We start from the raw sequence: 17,318 nt of genomic DNA on the forward strand, positions 1-17,318 counted from the left end.
GGTTGCACCGCAGTCAATCTGAAAGGTTCACAACGTTCTCATTTATCATCATCCCAGCAAACAGTTGTTCAGTTTTACCTTTTTGTTTCTCTCCGATCTGGTTTACTTCTGACGCTGTTGTTGTGACTGCTGTAACTATCATTATCTCCTCACATGAATCTGATTCTGTCTCTGCCACTGTATGGACTGTTTTCTTATGCTCTTTCACTGCTGTTTTGCTTCTGCATGCCACTGCAAAATGATTGTCTTTGCTACATTTCGTGCATCTTTTTCCAAAAGCTGGGCACTTTTGCTTGAGTCTTTCATGTGTTTTTCCACAATATTTGCAAGATATCACATTGCTCTTGTATTTCCTTGTTGTATGTTTGATTGCATGAACGTCCTCTGCGCCATGTCCTTCTATTGTTTTGCTGTACTCACGTGAAATCTCCATTGACCTACAGATTTGTAAACATTTGTCCAGGTCAAGACTGTCTTCTCTGAGAAGTCTTTCTCTCCAACTTGAACTGTATGCGCCACAAACAATCCTGTCTCTTATCAGCGAATTTTTTAGCTGCCCAAAATTACAGGTGCTTGCCAGCGTCCTCAAGTCGGTCACGTACTTGTCGATAGATTCTCCAAGTGCTTGATTGTGTGCAAAAAATCTGTATCTTTCGACTGTTTCATTCACCTTCGGGTTACAATGTTGATCAAGCTTGGACACCAAACTGTTAATAGTCACTCTTGCTTCTGAGCCTATTAACGTCCCACAGAGCTCTCTGCCCCGCTCGCCGATGAGGTAGTAGAAAAGTTTTACACGCGCCTTTTCCTCCGCATCCGGCATTGCTAGCTCAATGTACAGCTGAAATTCTTCCTTCCAGGTCTTCCATGACTTGGCAAGATTAACTGAGTCCATACACCACTGTTGAGGCGGTTTTAGCCCATCCATTCTTGTACCTCTAATGCTCGTACTGTCCTCTTGCTCAGTGCTCATGCCGGTGGCGCAATGTTATGCTAGCGGCGCTTAACCTGTGCCGTTCAGATCGCTCCAAAGCAAACCACTGCCACCATGTTTCAGTTCGTTCTGTCTCTCAATGACTCTACAAACTGTACGGTTGAGCATTACCCCTGCTCACGGGGAACTTTTATTAACAGGCTGTCTTAACAACACGGCACGCACATTATTCAACTGTGTGCATCCCTTAATTCCGTCCGGGTAGGAACAATAAACAAACATGCAATTCTCATTGCCACACTCTCTTCTGCTAAATACTAGTGCAGCGCCACCTCTGGTGGGAATGGGGAGATATTATTCTAATGGTTTGACTGGTTTCACCAAAGTGCAGCGTGAACACGGTCCGCATGGATACCCCCCCCACAACTGAGCCCATTCTCATATCGGACCAAGTCCAGAGGACTGTCCTGATGTGAGTCCACCATAAAGCTATTCTGGACCTCCGGTTGGATGCAGATTTATTTTCAGTGAGGTTGGTGTGTTGTGTCTGCACTGGAAGTAGCTTTGACTGTTAGCTTAGATTGGGAATGTACCTAGTTTAGGTGACATGTATGTTTATTTTGCATTTGTTCTAAATGAAGAAATGGTCTGAGTTGCTGCAGCCATTTCTGTGAGAGGTGGTACAGAATCTTCATGCATCAACACCATCATCATAGGAGGGCTCATCTACCTGGGGCTGCTTGAGTGTGGGAGAAAGCTTCAACCCAACCCCCTGAAAAACAAACCCCCATCACTGGTTTCAGTAGAGCCATGAACCTCTCTGGTGCACTTTTCTCTGGGGACAATAGAGTAAACTGGGTATCAGAAGGAGGCCCAGTCCTCCTTCTGATACCCTGAAAACCACATACTTATCTTGGACCCACTGGTTCTCAATCTTATGGCACCTCTGTATGCCAAGAATTTGCAACCAGACCAACTGCCCCTCCCTCAGGGGAACACGTTTAACATCCTCAGCAGCAGTCTTCAACTGGTCCCAAGCTCCTTCAAAAGCCACCTGCAAATGGTGCTTGTGTTCACAGATCCACTTATGTACATCCCGTCCAACTGAGTCCTGAACATGCCACAACAGAAAGTCCACTGGGAGCCAGGGCTCTTGACCAAACATTACCAGGAATGGAGACTCACTAATTGCCTGATGTAGAGTGGTGTTATATGAATAACAAACTTGTGGAAAAGAGACGCTCCAATCATGCCTCCAGGATAACGGCAACATACACAACAGATTGTGAAGCGTTCAATTAAAACGCTTTACATTGCCCGTTCCCTGAGAGATGTCAAGGAGTAGTGTGAGACTTTTCAATCCCATCCAAAGCACAGAGTTCTTTAATTAAAGAGCTCTCAAAGCTCTGCCCCTGGTCAGAATGCAACCTTGCTGGGACACCAAATTTGGAGAACGAAGACTTGAGCTACCGTAGCAGCACACTGGTCCAGAGTTGGAACTGCCATCGTATATTTACTGAAAATGTCTGTCATAACAAAGTCGTTCTCCGTGCCATTATGACTCCAACACTGTAAAATCCATTGCCAAGATCTCTCTTGGCCGAAATCCAGCAAGTGACCCATAAAACTGCCAGCTGCTGGCTGCTTATCCTTTTCCACCTGACACCATTCACATGCTTGGCACCACGGGGCCACTTCAACAGGCATACCTGGCAAGTAGCACCGCTGTCGAAGAAGTTCCAATGTTCTCTCGAACCCCTGATGGCCATGTTACTGGTGGACTTTGGTCATCACTGCAGTTTTTAAAGCAGCAGGCAACAATAACTGAAGCCTGACATCAGCACCATCAGGTCGGAAGACCCGATGATACAGTATCCCTCCCCCCCGGATCAACTGCAGGTGGTACTCGGTTTACAAACGAGTTCTGTTCCTACGCCATGGTGTAACCCAAAATTCCGCACAAGTTGGATTTTTACCATCATATTAATGGAAAAACAGGACAGGTAATTAGAATTGACATTTCAGTTAAAGGTGTCGTCTCTTCCTCTGTGTCACGTGTCGTAATAGCTCATACAGAAACTTGTAACTTCAAAACTTGCTCTATTTTTATTTACATTTATTTAATGAGGGTTGTAAAGATGAAACAAGGTAAGTCGAGAACCGCGTAACCCAAGGATCACCTGGAATCTGTCCCACTGCCGAAGCAAGATTAAACCCAACTGAAAAAGTTGCTCCCGTTCCTCCTTACTGGGACTCCTCCTGAATAATTGGGTCATTCTGCTGAAGTGTGACCATATCTGATGGAGGGTGGTGGGGCAAGGAGGAAACTGTGGCCTGCATAGCAACCTTGTCTACACAGAATGCTTGCCGCAAGGGTTCAGGGAGTGGAGAGCCAGGAATCATGGCTTTCATGTCCTGTGCTCAGAAGGGTGCTGCCGAAAGAGCATCTGTGTTTTTATTGCTTCTGCCTGAGCAATGATTCAACTCGAAATCAAGTGTTACTGACTGGGCTGCCCAACATTGTTCAGTAGCCCCCAGTTTGGCAGAGGTCAGCTCGGTAAATACCAGGGGTAGGCAACACCGGTCCTCGAGTGCCACAGTCAACCTGAATCAAATCAATGGCTAACTAGCAGACTTGTGCAGAGTTTGATGTCAAGCTCTGGACAAGTCTGCTGATTAGATCTGATGTGTGCCAGGAACTCCTAACATTTGCAGGACTGTGGCACTTGAGGACCGCAGTTGCCTACCCCTGGTATATACAATGCACTTATGACCCAGGAAGTCATTGCCCAGTTAAGGGTTAAAAACTCCAACTTTGTAGAGCTATATTGTGCTCTGTGGGTCTCAACCCATGCCAATCATAAGGTATAGGTCTAACTTGGCCATTTTGCTCCCGTGATAAGACTGCTCCAAGGCCACCGTAGTTGGCATCCACCTCCAATATGAATGGACGTGTGAAGTTGGCATAGGCTAAGACTGGTGCAGATGCCAACTTGGTCTTCAGTGCCTAAAGACTATTTTGGTTCTCCCCGGTCCTGTGACTAAAGATTGCTATATCTGTTCTCTAGGCACCGAGAAGAAAATGATGTCATATTGTTCTCATGGACGTGTTTAGAGACAGTTCTCGACTCATTGGGCTGCAGAACTTTTTTCTTGCAGGGCTCCGAGAAGTATTGTGTGATTGGTCGGACATATGAGGTGGGCGTGGTTAACACGGAAAAAGCAGGAGCGGAGTTGCTGCTTCGGTGTTTTTACTGTTGCCGGCAAAACGGATTGTTTTGGTAAAACAGCTGATTGAGGTGGAGAGAAAGTACCAACATTTTTACATTAAAACACTCGGACCCGCCCCGCCGGGTGCACGACCCGCCCCGCCGCGTGCACGACCCGCCCCGCCGCGTGCACGACCCGCCCCGCCGGGTGCACGACCCGCCCCGCCGGGTGCACGACCCGCCCCGCCGCGTGCACGACCCGCCCCGCCGGGTGCACGACCCGCCCCGCCGCGTGCACGACCCGCCCCGCCGCGTGCACGACCCGCCCCGCCGGGTGCACGACCCGCCCCGCCGCGTGCACGACCCGCCCCGCCGGGTGCACGACCCGCCCCGCCGCGTGCACGACCCGCCCCGCCGGGTGCACGACCCGCCAAGTACGATGTTAAAGGATCTTTTAAAACATTCCTGGATCCAAACGGTGATCCTGATCACCACCAGAATTTAATCAGTTCTTCATTTTTACATTTCCAACAACTCTTGAAATTTTTATGAAAATCCGTCCGTAACCTTTTGAGTTATCTTGAGCAAAAAGACGGCGGGGAAAAGATGAATTCATTGCACATAAAGCAGACATCACCAAGCCCCCCCTCATGCTGTGACATTTCAAGACGCAGTAACAGGTATACTGACCTTGACATACCTTCATACTGTCATCTTCAACCTCTTGTTTATTTGTTGTGTTATTTACTGGAAAACCGTTGTCCAACAGATCACTTTCTTGGATACCAACATGTCTGAAACTGGAGTTGTATGTAGTTTTTATGTAAAATAAAAGCCACATTCCTGAAATGGAAACACAGCTTCTTTCTAATAATTTCATTCAAATGAATTCTGAGCTCGTCTTCGTGGTTGCTTTGTGGGATTTCTTGTGTTTGATGGATTCTGGTGAAGAAACTGGGCTCAGTAATTATCTTCTGTTCCTCAGTGGTTGTTTTCTTGGCTCCATTTGCAGCTTATGTGTGTAATTGATCTGTTCATCCTTCTGGATGTTAGAATCCTTTTCATTCTTTCTTTCTGGTTTTGAGTCCGTCGTTTTTTCGTGTTTTTGTGCTTGTTTGCCTTCATTTTGTCATTTTATGTCTTTGTGTTTTGGTGTTTGTTTTGATTGAACTGAACAGCGGGGGTCAATAGTGACTTTAAGACGGTTCAGATAAATCCTTAAACAGCGCCGAGGTGTCGGCTTCCCTTCACTTGCTGGTGACTATTTTCAGCAGTGGATTAATCTAAGTTTTAGCATGTCGGTCGGAGTGGCAGCGGGGCTCAGGGCCATGTTTCAGGCTCCGGGTGTGCAGCTGAGGTTAAATGAGGCCGTGATGGACACTAACCTTCTGCTTCCTGGAGCGGGTCCAGATATGACCCAGTAACACAGCAACAGGGAACATGTGGTGAGTGCTGAGGTAAAAACCTGTTCCACACTGGCCATCTGCAGACCTGGATAATCCCTGTTAGTAGATTAGAGCCAGCGAGAGAAGAAACAGAGCCGAGCAGAAACACATTCACTGTTGGACCGTCGTGGTTCTGCACTGTTGGACTAGTTGGACCGTCGTGGTTCTGCACTGTTGGACTAGTTGGACCGTCGTGGTTCTGCACTGTTGGACTAGTTGGACCGTCGTGGTTCTGCACTGTTGGACTAGTTGGACCGTCGTGGTTCTGCACTGTTGGACTAGTTGGACCGTCGTGGTTCTGCACTGTTGGACTAGTTGGACCGTCGTGGTTCTGCACTGTTGGACTAGTTGGACCGTCATGGTTCTGGACTGCTGAACTGGATCATCATGGTTCTGGACTGCTGATCTGGATCATCATGGTTCTGGACTGCTGATCTGGATCATCATGGTTCTGGACTGCTGATCTGGATCATCGTGGTTCTGGACTGCTGATCTGGACCATCGTGGTTCTGGACTGCTGATCTGGATCATCGTGGTTCTGGACTGCTGATCTGGATCATCATGGTTCTGGACTGCTGATCTGGACCATCATGGTTCTGGAATGCTGATCTGGACCATCGTGGTTCTGGACTGCTGATCTGGATCATCGTGGTTCTGGACTGCTGATCTGGACCATCATGGTTCTGGACTGCTGATCTGGTTGCACCGTCGTGGTCTTTGGGAGGATTTTCTGGTCAGGACTGTTTGCATCGGAAGCCTTCTGGCCGTGAGACGGAGGATTTTGGGAGATTTCTTGAGGCTGTTGCTCATTGATGAAAACATTAGTTTAAATATGACAGCTCGCGTTGAGTGATTGAGCCGGTCATCGTTCACCGCAGGATGATTTCGTACGTGGACTGTCTTGGTGGTGAGGGTGCGGGACCCGGCGGAACGTCGCATTGTTGGAACGGGGGACCTGATGAAGAGCGAGATGAACTTCTACCACGGAAGATAGCCGCTCTGCAGCCAAAAACCGAGGGCAGCCTGAGACGGCGCCTGCTCAGCGCCAAAATCCACCAGCAGCACGACGCCATCTTGAATGCCAATGGTGCCAGCAGGCCGGCGTCGCCCTTTGGCGACAAAAAGCCCACCCCGTCTCACCTCCAGTATCTCAGCAACAGCCCCTGGCACCTCCCGCCACGCCCCCATGTTCATCATCGTTCAGCCCATGAGGCTCATGGGAAGCTCTTCTTTTCTCCGGAGGCCTATGGGAGACCCCACCCACAGCCTCCACCCTTCCAGGTGCAGCGCCCATCCTGCCCCATCCTCACCCATCGGTGTCGAACTAGTTCCAGTCCTCCATCTCCAGAGCCTCGCCCGGGCTACGCCCTGCCCGTACCTTTGCCCCTCAGCATCACAACCCCCTACAAGGAGCCAGAGGTGCCTCCGCAGTACCGCTACCAGCCCACCAGGAGGTGCAAGACCAGCTTCTTCTGCTTCAGACGCAGCAGAGGGAGGAGCTCCAGACAAGCTTTGCAAACCACACCCCTTCTGCACAAAGGTACTTCCCAGAGAAATGTAGTTCCTAAAATATCTGCAGTCCGGTGGTCTAGAGAATCCACTTCCCCATCCTGCAATACCACTGACCTTCCAGTCCTTCATTTCCCTGCGCGGTCCCATTTGTGTGGATTTTAATCTGTTGGGTCCTGAGTTTGATGAGCGAGTCATATTTTGTTGTCCAATATAACTTGTTTTTATTCCTGGGTGGTCTCAGAAATCTTGTTATGATGGTTTTGGTCTACTTTCTTAATGGGGCTTTAGTTTCATTTCGAGTGCTATGTAGCTTTGCCTGAACTGAAAGGTTGGCATTACTGGTCCTCTGTTGGGAAGAAAAAAGTTCCCAGGTTATCTGATCGGTTCTTTTCGGTTCTGGGTTTTGCCTTGTAACCTGATTGAGATAGTTTGAGGTTTATGTGAATGGTTCCAGTCTCTGAAGCTTGGCTTCCACCGAGGGATCCGGCTCGGAACAGGATGGGCTTAAATGCATGTTTTTTGTTTCCACAGGTACAAACCAGAATATACCAGAATATCTGAGCTTTTATTGTTATTGGGACCAAATCTGTCCCAATCTTATCGCTCCAACCATGAGCTTACATGCTGAGGTTGACTGGTGGAAAGAATCATTACTACCTGTCCGACTCGGCTACAACAGTGTAAATATCTGGTACCACATGCTGACGACCTTCTAGTTGCCCATCGTTCTCTTCGTTTCTGGGTCATGTTCTTCTACTTTACATTAGGGAAAGGAGTTGCACAGCTATGACATCACACAGCTGACGCATCTATCCCTACCTGGCTGTTTACTCGGTCAAGATACGGTTGTCATGGTAACGGTAAAACCCAGGCTTTGGTTGGTTTGTTGTTCTGAACAGACCCAGCAGATTTTGTTTGTTGTATGAAACGGTCCGACCTCGCAATGTCAGTTTGAGCCCAAATGGTTCCACTTAGTTCTATTTTCGCTGTGTCGGATCCTGAACAGTCCGAACCATTATGGTACATTTCTTATTAACCCCCTCATATCGCATGCAGTGTTTTTTTCAGCCACTCAGGTTTGGGTTGGTTTGAACCCCAGTAGCCGGTTTTTATGCCTGAACTGTCCTGCGTATCAGAAAGTACCTCACTGTCCTTTCAGGGAACAGTGGATAGATACTGGGGTGGTTCCGGTAAAGCTACCGCTGTGGTACCCTCAGTACTGGATACGAGCCGGTCAGCAGAGACACCGTACCGATACAACAGTAAAACCACCTCAGTGACGCCTTGGTAGTGTTTTTGGTTGTGAACATGACCCCAGTGAGACTTATTTAGATGGCTATGTTTGGCCTCATCTAATGGGATTAGGACCCATTAGTTAGTTTTTGTCGCCGTGTTCCTGAAGTGTCGCAGTAGATGTTTCCCTGTCATGCATCTCAGCAGGAAACACACAGATCACACAGCCGGTGTAAGATCTGAGGAAGTCGGCTGTCATAAAGGTCTGCTCATGTTGCTTGTCTCGGTCATAAAAACACTGTTCCACACACTTTCTCCATGTTTAATGGTGAAGTTTACAGCTTGCAGGTCTGATTAAACTCTCATGCACTGTCGGATCAATAATGCATAACAGCTCGCATCAGCTGTTATTCTCACATAACACACTGAGCAAAACACACCAATGTTCTCACTTAATGACCTCCCCTGTGAGCATAATCTTCTCCGAGTGCGTGTGCAGGATTAGCTGCAGTTCCATACGTTAGCCTAACGGCTAATTCCTGTTGAAACAGATGAACAGGCCTTATGGCTACAACACCTGTCAGCTTCTCCTGCACCTGAATGCCAACACCTGGGCACGAGCGCCGCTAGGAGCGCCGCTAGGAGCGCCCTAGCCCCGCCCCTCCCGTCCTCTGATTGGACAGCGGTGACAGTCCAGATAGGAACCCGTTGAGACTATTAATAACTGTGTGACATAACCATATCGTGGCCCAGTTGGCATCTAATTAATGAAACTAATTAAAACAGCGGGAAGGTGAAGACGAAGTCAGCCTTGAAGGCGGTAATTAGCTGCTTCTCGTGGCCCACATCGTCGGCACACTTACAGACTGGAACTGCCCCAGTTTGTGACTGGTGATGAAGGTGATGGTGAAGGTGAACTTCCTCGTGTAGCAGTGATGTCAACACAGGGCACATGGAGCAGCATGCGGTGGTATCGATAGGAAGTATTGATCTGTGATGGATTACTGACGGGGTCTACCGCACACAGGCCCAGGGGCAGAACGAGTCGAAGGGAAGCGTGTTGCGATTACATAAAACCGTAGAAACTCTCGTGTGGCTGCAGTTTGCAGTTAAAGGACATTTTACAATGTTTTAGAGGCTGTGGCTGAAATTTCACGTTCCACAGGAGAGAAAGCTTCACGATGTCTCAGTTTTCTAGCCTGCGTTGAAATGTTGCTATGACGACGCAGCAGATGCTTACATTCTGTATCGCTGCTCATCATCGAAGAAGACTCTTCCTCATCCTTCATCACGTCTCTCACTCACTGAGGAAGGTCCTCACAAAGACAGCAACACAACAACACACAGAATAAAAGATGAACAGCACACACACACACACACACACACACACACACACACACTTTGTCTTCATCTTCAAAGCATCATCTTCATCTGTGTCAGTGTATGCAGCATTTGTGGGTAACCTTCATCACCTGGCGACACTCACGAAGGGCACACACGTGTGCTGGCTTCGTGCCAGCATGGCGTGTGTGTGTGTGTGGTGTGTGTGGAAATGAAAAAAAGAAAGAGAGCTGGGCGAGTGACATAGAAGCAGAATGAGAGAGAGAGCAGTGGGAGGAGAGCATCGTCGCATCGAGTAGAGCTGCATTACTGCTGCTGCTCGCCGCTCTGTCTGCTGCAGCCTCCGGAGTGTGTGTGCATCTGTGTGTGTGCCTGCGCGAGTGTGGCGTCGCCATGGTTCTGATCCGGGCGGCGATCAAATCCGTCCTCAGATACCTCAGTAAGGCCACAGGTGAGTGCCGCTGTATTGATGCTGGACAGATGAAATCAGGTGGCTTAGTGGAGATGACCTCATAAAACGCTGCTCTCTGATAGGCTGTCAGCCGCGTGGTCAACCTCTTCAGACATAGTTCAGATCTGCAGGTAACCACAGCAACAGCACAAGGACCTCTCCAAGGACTCCAGAAGCTGCTTTTGTCCAGCAAACTCCTCAAAAACCTGCTCAAGGACCCCTGGGATGCTTTCAATGACCCTCATTAGGGGCCACACTGACGACCTCTACGAGGTCTTAAAGACCAGCGGGACCCGCTTCCAGGTCTGCAGTGCCGTCTCCACGGTGACTGCTGCCACAGCGAGGACTTCTCAGACTCTCCAGAGACTTCCAGACAACCAGAGCTCCTGGAACCTTTCATGGACACCTTCTGGAGGACTCAAAACCACGCCGGCCTGGAAACCAAGGTCAGCCCACACAGGGGTACTTCAACTCCCCCCAGTTTATGTCCTGAAGTCTGCCAAGCATCACTCGCTGTTTTAGAAGGTCGGTTTTTACTCTGAAGAGAAGCTTGTGAGGGATCTGCTACTCCTCAGAGAAAACTCTTAAATGTTGAGCGCTACGTCCTCAAGGGTTCCTGGAACTGCCTTGAAATATCTGGACATCGGCTCAAGGCCTGATGGAAGCTGAATCCCTTTGAAGAACCCAAGATCTTCTTAAAAATTCCTTCCAGGTGATGTTGGCACTGGTTTTTAGGATCATCTCCGCTTCTGGGAGACATTTAGCCACAACGTGACTCTGAGCTGTCCTCACCTGGACCTCCACGGCTTCCACAGGACCCCTGGAAGCTCACCGGGATGGTCCGACAGAAGATCTCCATCCTAAGGTCACACCCCTTCCCGACCTGCAAGTTTCCTCTGTAAGAACACCTCCTCAGAGACAAGTTCAGCTCCTTGTGGATGTCTGACTCAGGCAGACGGGAACCCTTCAAGGATCGTTCAAGATCCAGTGGAGCCTCGTTGCGTCTCACCTGGAGTCCCTTCCAGCTCATTACAGGTTCTAATCCTCGAGTCCCTTCGGCATTCAGAGGCACCTTGTGAACATGAAGATGGATTCTGTAGTCCGGAAAGAGTAAATCCTCCACATACCGTGTGGCAGAGCTGATGCTGTGAGACGTCTCATCTGTCCCCTGAATTCTTTTCCTCGCAGTGAAATCCCGAAGCAGCGCGGTGCGGCGGTCACCTTCAGAAGTGCTGAGGGCTGCAGCTCCCATCGCCTCTAAAGGAATTTGCTGAAATGAGATTAAAGGCCGAAAGCAGCCTCGCTCTGAACTCCAGTTTTCTGTCTTTGTCTCTGCAGCAGGGGACGGGGACAGTAAGTGGTCCGTCCACTACACCGCCCAGAAACCTCAGCAGGGGCTTCGCTTCATTCCTGGGAAGAGCCGATCCGGCAGCGCCGATGACCTGCGAGGTGAGGCCGCTGCATGAACCAACATCTGGCCACATGTAGCTTCAGCACACACACAGGTTACAGCTGATCCAGCAGGACGCAGCATTAACAAACACAACGCTGGAGGCTGTAAATCTGAGGTGATAAGCTGGATCTTCTCCTGGCATCTGGTGGCCGTGCTGGGACTTTCTGCTTCCAGGCGGTGCGTTTCATCAAGCTCAGATCTGCAAAGCTGCTGGTGCAGATGCAGCTTCGCCTCTAAACCAGGGTGCAATCAATATTTCATGAGACAAAGTGAAGCTGCTCATGAACACAAAGCAGCAGCTTGTAAAGGTCAAAGTTCAGAAGACTGAGAACATCTTTCAGTTTACTGCAATTAAATTCTTTCATTTAAATATCAGAAATAACAGAAAAGGGCTGCAGAAGCCTCCTGTTGTACAACTTACAGAACATGAGCATGTCAGATGGTAAAACTGAGACCTTTCTGGCAGCAAGACATCTGTAAAAGCTGGAGCGTAACTGGTACAAATCAGAGTTTTTCCAGTCAAAAGAACCAGGAGGAATCTCTGTATGCTGGGGACAAGGCTAAGGCAAGATAAAAGGTAGTTTCAGGGTGATGTTTGGCATCGTCTTGCTGAAATCTGAGACACGTTGTGGCTCCTGATTCTCTGAACCTGTAGCTGATTTTCTGCACCGTATACGAGGATCTTCAGTCTGAGGAATGTTTTTCTGAATTTTAACATGCAGTTTGTCTCAGTTTGGCGAAGCTCATCTCTCCACCTACGACACTGCGACAGGCTCCTTTTATAAGTAATTACTCTATTCTAACCGGTGTAACCTGAACATTTGATGAATTAATTAGATATTGATTTATTTTCTTCACATTTGTGCCATACCTCGTTACCAAAACATGATGGAAAGTGGCATAAATGACCTCTATAAAACCTTGAGTTTTTACCCACAGTGTCGGCAACTCACGGCACAGACACACCTGTTAATGTGTAAACTGCAGGATCCTTTCAGCATCATGTGCCTCTGATCATGACATCAGCGCTGACTATAATCCTGTGTGAGTTGTCGGATTAACACCAGCCGATGACCCTCTGACCGGACACACTTCTTCACGGCAGCGGCGAGTCTCGCCAGGAGACAGATGGAGCTTCGACATGTCTTTACCGGCATCTTAGCTGAGGTAGCATCTGCACCAGGAGCTCGTTGAGTTGTGGTTTGTGCAGAAGATATCCGTCCTGTAAGCTAAGACCTAACGCAGCGCTTTAAACTCACTCAATGCTGCATTTCCTCACTTTGCAACTTGATGCTAATTCCTACTGGGATCGGTGAGTCAACTTCAAAGTCATCTAGACCCAGATCCCTTCCCCCCCTGAGAGGCTGAAATGGGTTCCTGCCATTCATGTCTTCAGCTGTCGGAGATGGATTGAACCTCTGGGTTGCAAAGGCAGATTCCGAACATGTCGACGACGCGGTCTGAATCTGTCTGACGACGTCTGTAGATCGGACCACGTCGACGACGCGGTCTGAATCTGTCTGACGACGTCTGTAGATCGGACCACGTCGACGACGCGGTCTGAATCTGTCTGACGACGTCTGTAGATCGGACCACGTCGACGACGCGGTCTGAATCTGTCTACACGACGTCTGTAGATCGGACCACGTCGACGACGCGGTCTGAATCTGTCTGACGACGTCTGTAGATCGGACCACGTCGACGACGCGGTCTGAATCTGTCTACACGACGTCTGTAGATCGGACCACGTCGACGACGCGGTCTGAATCTGTCTACACGACGTCTGTAGATCGGACCACGTCGACGACGCGGTCTGAATCTGTCTACAGGACGTCTGTAGATCGGACCACGTCGATGACGCGGTCTGAATCTGTGTACACGACGTCTGTAGATCGGACCACGTCGACGACGCGGTCTGAATCTGTCTGACGACGTCTGTAGATCGGACCACGTCGACGACGCGGTCTGAATCTGTCTGACGACGTCTGTAGATCGGACCACGTCGACGACGCGGTCTGAATCTGTCTGACGACGTCTGTAGATCGGACCGCGTCGACGACGCGGTCTGAATCTGTCTACACGACGTCTGTAGATCGGACCACGTCGACGACGCGGTCTGAATCTGTCTGACGACGTCTGTAGATCGGACCAAGTCGACGACGCGGTCTGAATCTGTCTGACGACGTCTGTAGATCGGACCACGTCGATGACGCGGTCTGAATCTGTCTGACGACGTCTGTAGATCGGACCACGTGGACGACGCGGTCTGAATCTGTCTACACGACGTCTGTAGATCGGACCACGTCGACGACGCGGTCTGAATCTGTCTGACGACGTCTGTAGATCGGACCGCGTCGACGACGCGGTCTGAATCTGTCTACACGACGTCTGTAGATCGGACCACGTCGACGACGCGGTCTGAATCTGTCTGACGACGTCTGTAGATCGGACCACGTCGACGACGCGGTCTGAATCTGTCTGACGACGTCTGTAGATCGGACCACGTCGACGACGCGGTCTGAATCTGTCTACACGACGTCTGTAGATCGGACCACGTCGACGACGCGGTCTGAATCTGTCTACACGACGTCTGTAGATCGGACCACGTTGATGACGCGGTCTGAATCTGTCTACACGACGTCTGTAGATCGGACCACGTCGACGACGCGGTCTGAATCTGTGTACACGACGTCTGTATATCGGACCACGTCGACGACGCGGTCTGAATCTGTCTACACGACGTCTGTAGATCGGACCACGTCGACGACGCGGTCTGAATCTGTCTACACGACGTCTGTAGATCGGACCACGTCGACGACGCGGTCTAAATCTGTCTGACGACGTCTGTAGATCGGACCACGTCGACGACGCGGTCTGAATCTGTCTACACGACGTCTGTAGATCGGACCACGTCGATGACGCGGTCTGAATCTGTCTACACGACGTCTGTAGATCGGACCACGTCGATGACGCGGTCTGAATCTGTCTGACGACGTCTGTAGATCGGACCACGTCGATGACGCGGTCTGAATCTGTCTGACGACGTCTGTAGATCGGACCACGTCGACGACGCGGTCTGAATCTGTCTGACGACGTCTGTAGATCGGACCACGTCGACGACGCGGTCTGAATCTGTCTACACGACGTCGGTAGATCGGACCACGTCGACGACGTGGTCTGAATCTGTCTACACGACGTCTGTATATCGGACCACGTCGATGACGCGGTCTGAATCTGTGTACACGACGTCTGTAGATCGGACCACGTGGACGACGCGGTCTGAATCTGTCTGACGACGTCTGTATATCGGACCACGTCGATGACGCGGTCTGAATCTGTGTACACGACGTCTGTAGATCGGACCACGTCGATGACGCGGTCTGAATCTGTCTACACGACGTCTGTATATCGGACCACGTCGATGACGCGGTCTGAATCTGTCTACACGACGTCTGTAGATCGGACCACGTTGACGACGCGGTCTGAATCTGTCTGACAACGTCTGTATATCGGACCACGTCGATGACGCGGTCTGAATCTGTCTGACGACGTCTGTATATCGGACCACGTCGATGACGCGGTCTGAATCTGTGTACACGACGTCTGTAGATCGGACCACGTCGACGACGCGGTCTGAATCTGTCTGACGACGTCTGTAGATCGGACCACGTTGATGACGTGGTCTGAATCTGTCTACACGACGTCTGTAGATCGGACCACGTCGACGACGCGGTCTGAATCTGTGTACACGACGTCTGTAGATCGGACCACGTCGACGAAGCGGTCTGAATCTGTCTACACGACGTCTGTAGATCGGACCACGTCGACGAAGCGGTCAGAATCTGTCTGACGACGTCTGTAGATCGGACCACGTCGACGACGCGGTCTGAATCTGTCTACACGACGTCTGTAGATCGGACCACGTCGACGACGCGGTCTTAATCTGTCTGACGACGTCTGTAGATCGGACCACGTCGACGACGCGGTCTGAATCTGTCTACACGACGTCTGTAGATCGGACCACGTCGACGACGCGGTCTGAATCTGTCTGACGACGTCTGTAGATCGGACCACGTCGACGACGCGGTCTGAATCTGTCTACACGACGTCTGTAGATCGGACCACGTCGACGACGCGGTCTGAATCTGTCTACACGACGTCTGTAGATCGGACCACGTCGACGACGCGGTCTGAATCTGTCTGACGACGTCTGTAGATCGGACCACGTCGACGACGCGGTCTGAATCTGTCTGACGACGTCTGTAGATCGGACCACGTCGACGACGCGGTCTGAATCTGTCTGACGACGTCTGTAGATCGGACCACGTCGACGACGCGGTCTGAATCTGTCTACACGACGTCTGTAGGTCGGACCACGTCGACGACGCGGCCTGAATCTGTCTACACGACGTCTGTAGATCGGACCACGTCGACGACGCGGTCTGAATCTGTCTGACGACGTCTGTAGATCGGACCACGTTGACGACGCGGTCTGAATCTGTCTGACGACGTCTGTAGATCGGACCACGTCGACGAAGCGGTCTGAATCTGTGTACACGAGGTCTGTAGATCGGACCACGTCGACGACGCGGTCTGAATCTGTCTGACGACGTCTGTAGATCGGACCACGTCGACGACGCGGTCTGAATCTGTCTGACGACGTCTGTAGATCGGACCACGTCGACGACGCGGTCTGAATCTGTCTGACGACGTCTGTAGGTCGGACCACGTCGACGACGCGGTCTGAATCTGTCTACACGACGTCTGTAGATCGGACCACGTCGACGACGCGGTCTGAATCTGTCTGACGACGTCTGTAGATCGGACCACGTCGACGACGCGGTCTGAATCTGTCTGACGACGTCTGTAGGTCGGACCACGTCGACGACGCGGTCTGAATCTGTCTGACGACGTCTGTAGATCGGGCCACGTCGACGACGCGGTCTGAATCTGTCTACACGACGTCTGTAGATCGGACCACGTCGACGACGCGGTCTGAATCTGTCTACACGACGTCTGTAGATCGGACCACGTCGACGACGCGGTCTGAATCTGTCTGACAACGTCTGTAGATCGGACCACGTCGACGACGTGGTCTGAATCTGTCTGACGACGTCTGTAGATCGGACCAAGTCGACGACGCGGTCTGAATCTGTCTACACGACGACTGTAGATCGGACCACGTCGACGACGCGGTCTGAATCTGTCTGACGACGTCTGTAGATCGGGCCACGTTGATGACGCGGTCTGAATCTGTGTACACGACGTCTGTAGATCGGACCACGTCGATGACGCGGTCTGAATCTGTCTGACGACGTCTGTAGATCGGACCACGTTGATGACGTGGTCTGAATCTGTCTACACGACGTCTGTAGATCGGACCACGTCGACGACGCGGTCTGAATCTGTCTGACGACGTCTGTAGATTGGACCACGTCGACGAAGCGGTCTGAATCTGTCTACACGACGTCTGTAGATCGGACCACGTCGACGAAGCGGTCTGAATCTGTCTACACGACGTCTGTAGATCGGACCACGTCAACGACGCGGTCTTAATCTGTCTGACGACGTCTGTAGATCGGACCACGTCGACGACGCGGTCTGAATCTGTCTACACGACGTCTGTAGATCGGACCACGTCGACGACGCGGTCTGAATCTGTCTGACGACGTCTGTAGATCGGACCACGTCGACGAAGCGGTCTGAATCTGTCTACACGACGTCTGTAGATCGGACCACG

This window comes from Telmatherina bonti (genome assembly GCF_933228915.1).
Source record: "Telmatherina bonti genome assembly, chromosome: 24".
Lineage (NCBI taxonomy): Eukaryota > Metazoa > Chordata > Actinopteri > Atheriniformes > Telmatherinidae > Telmatherina > Telmatherina bonti.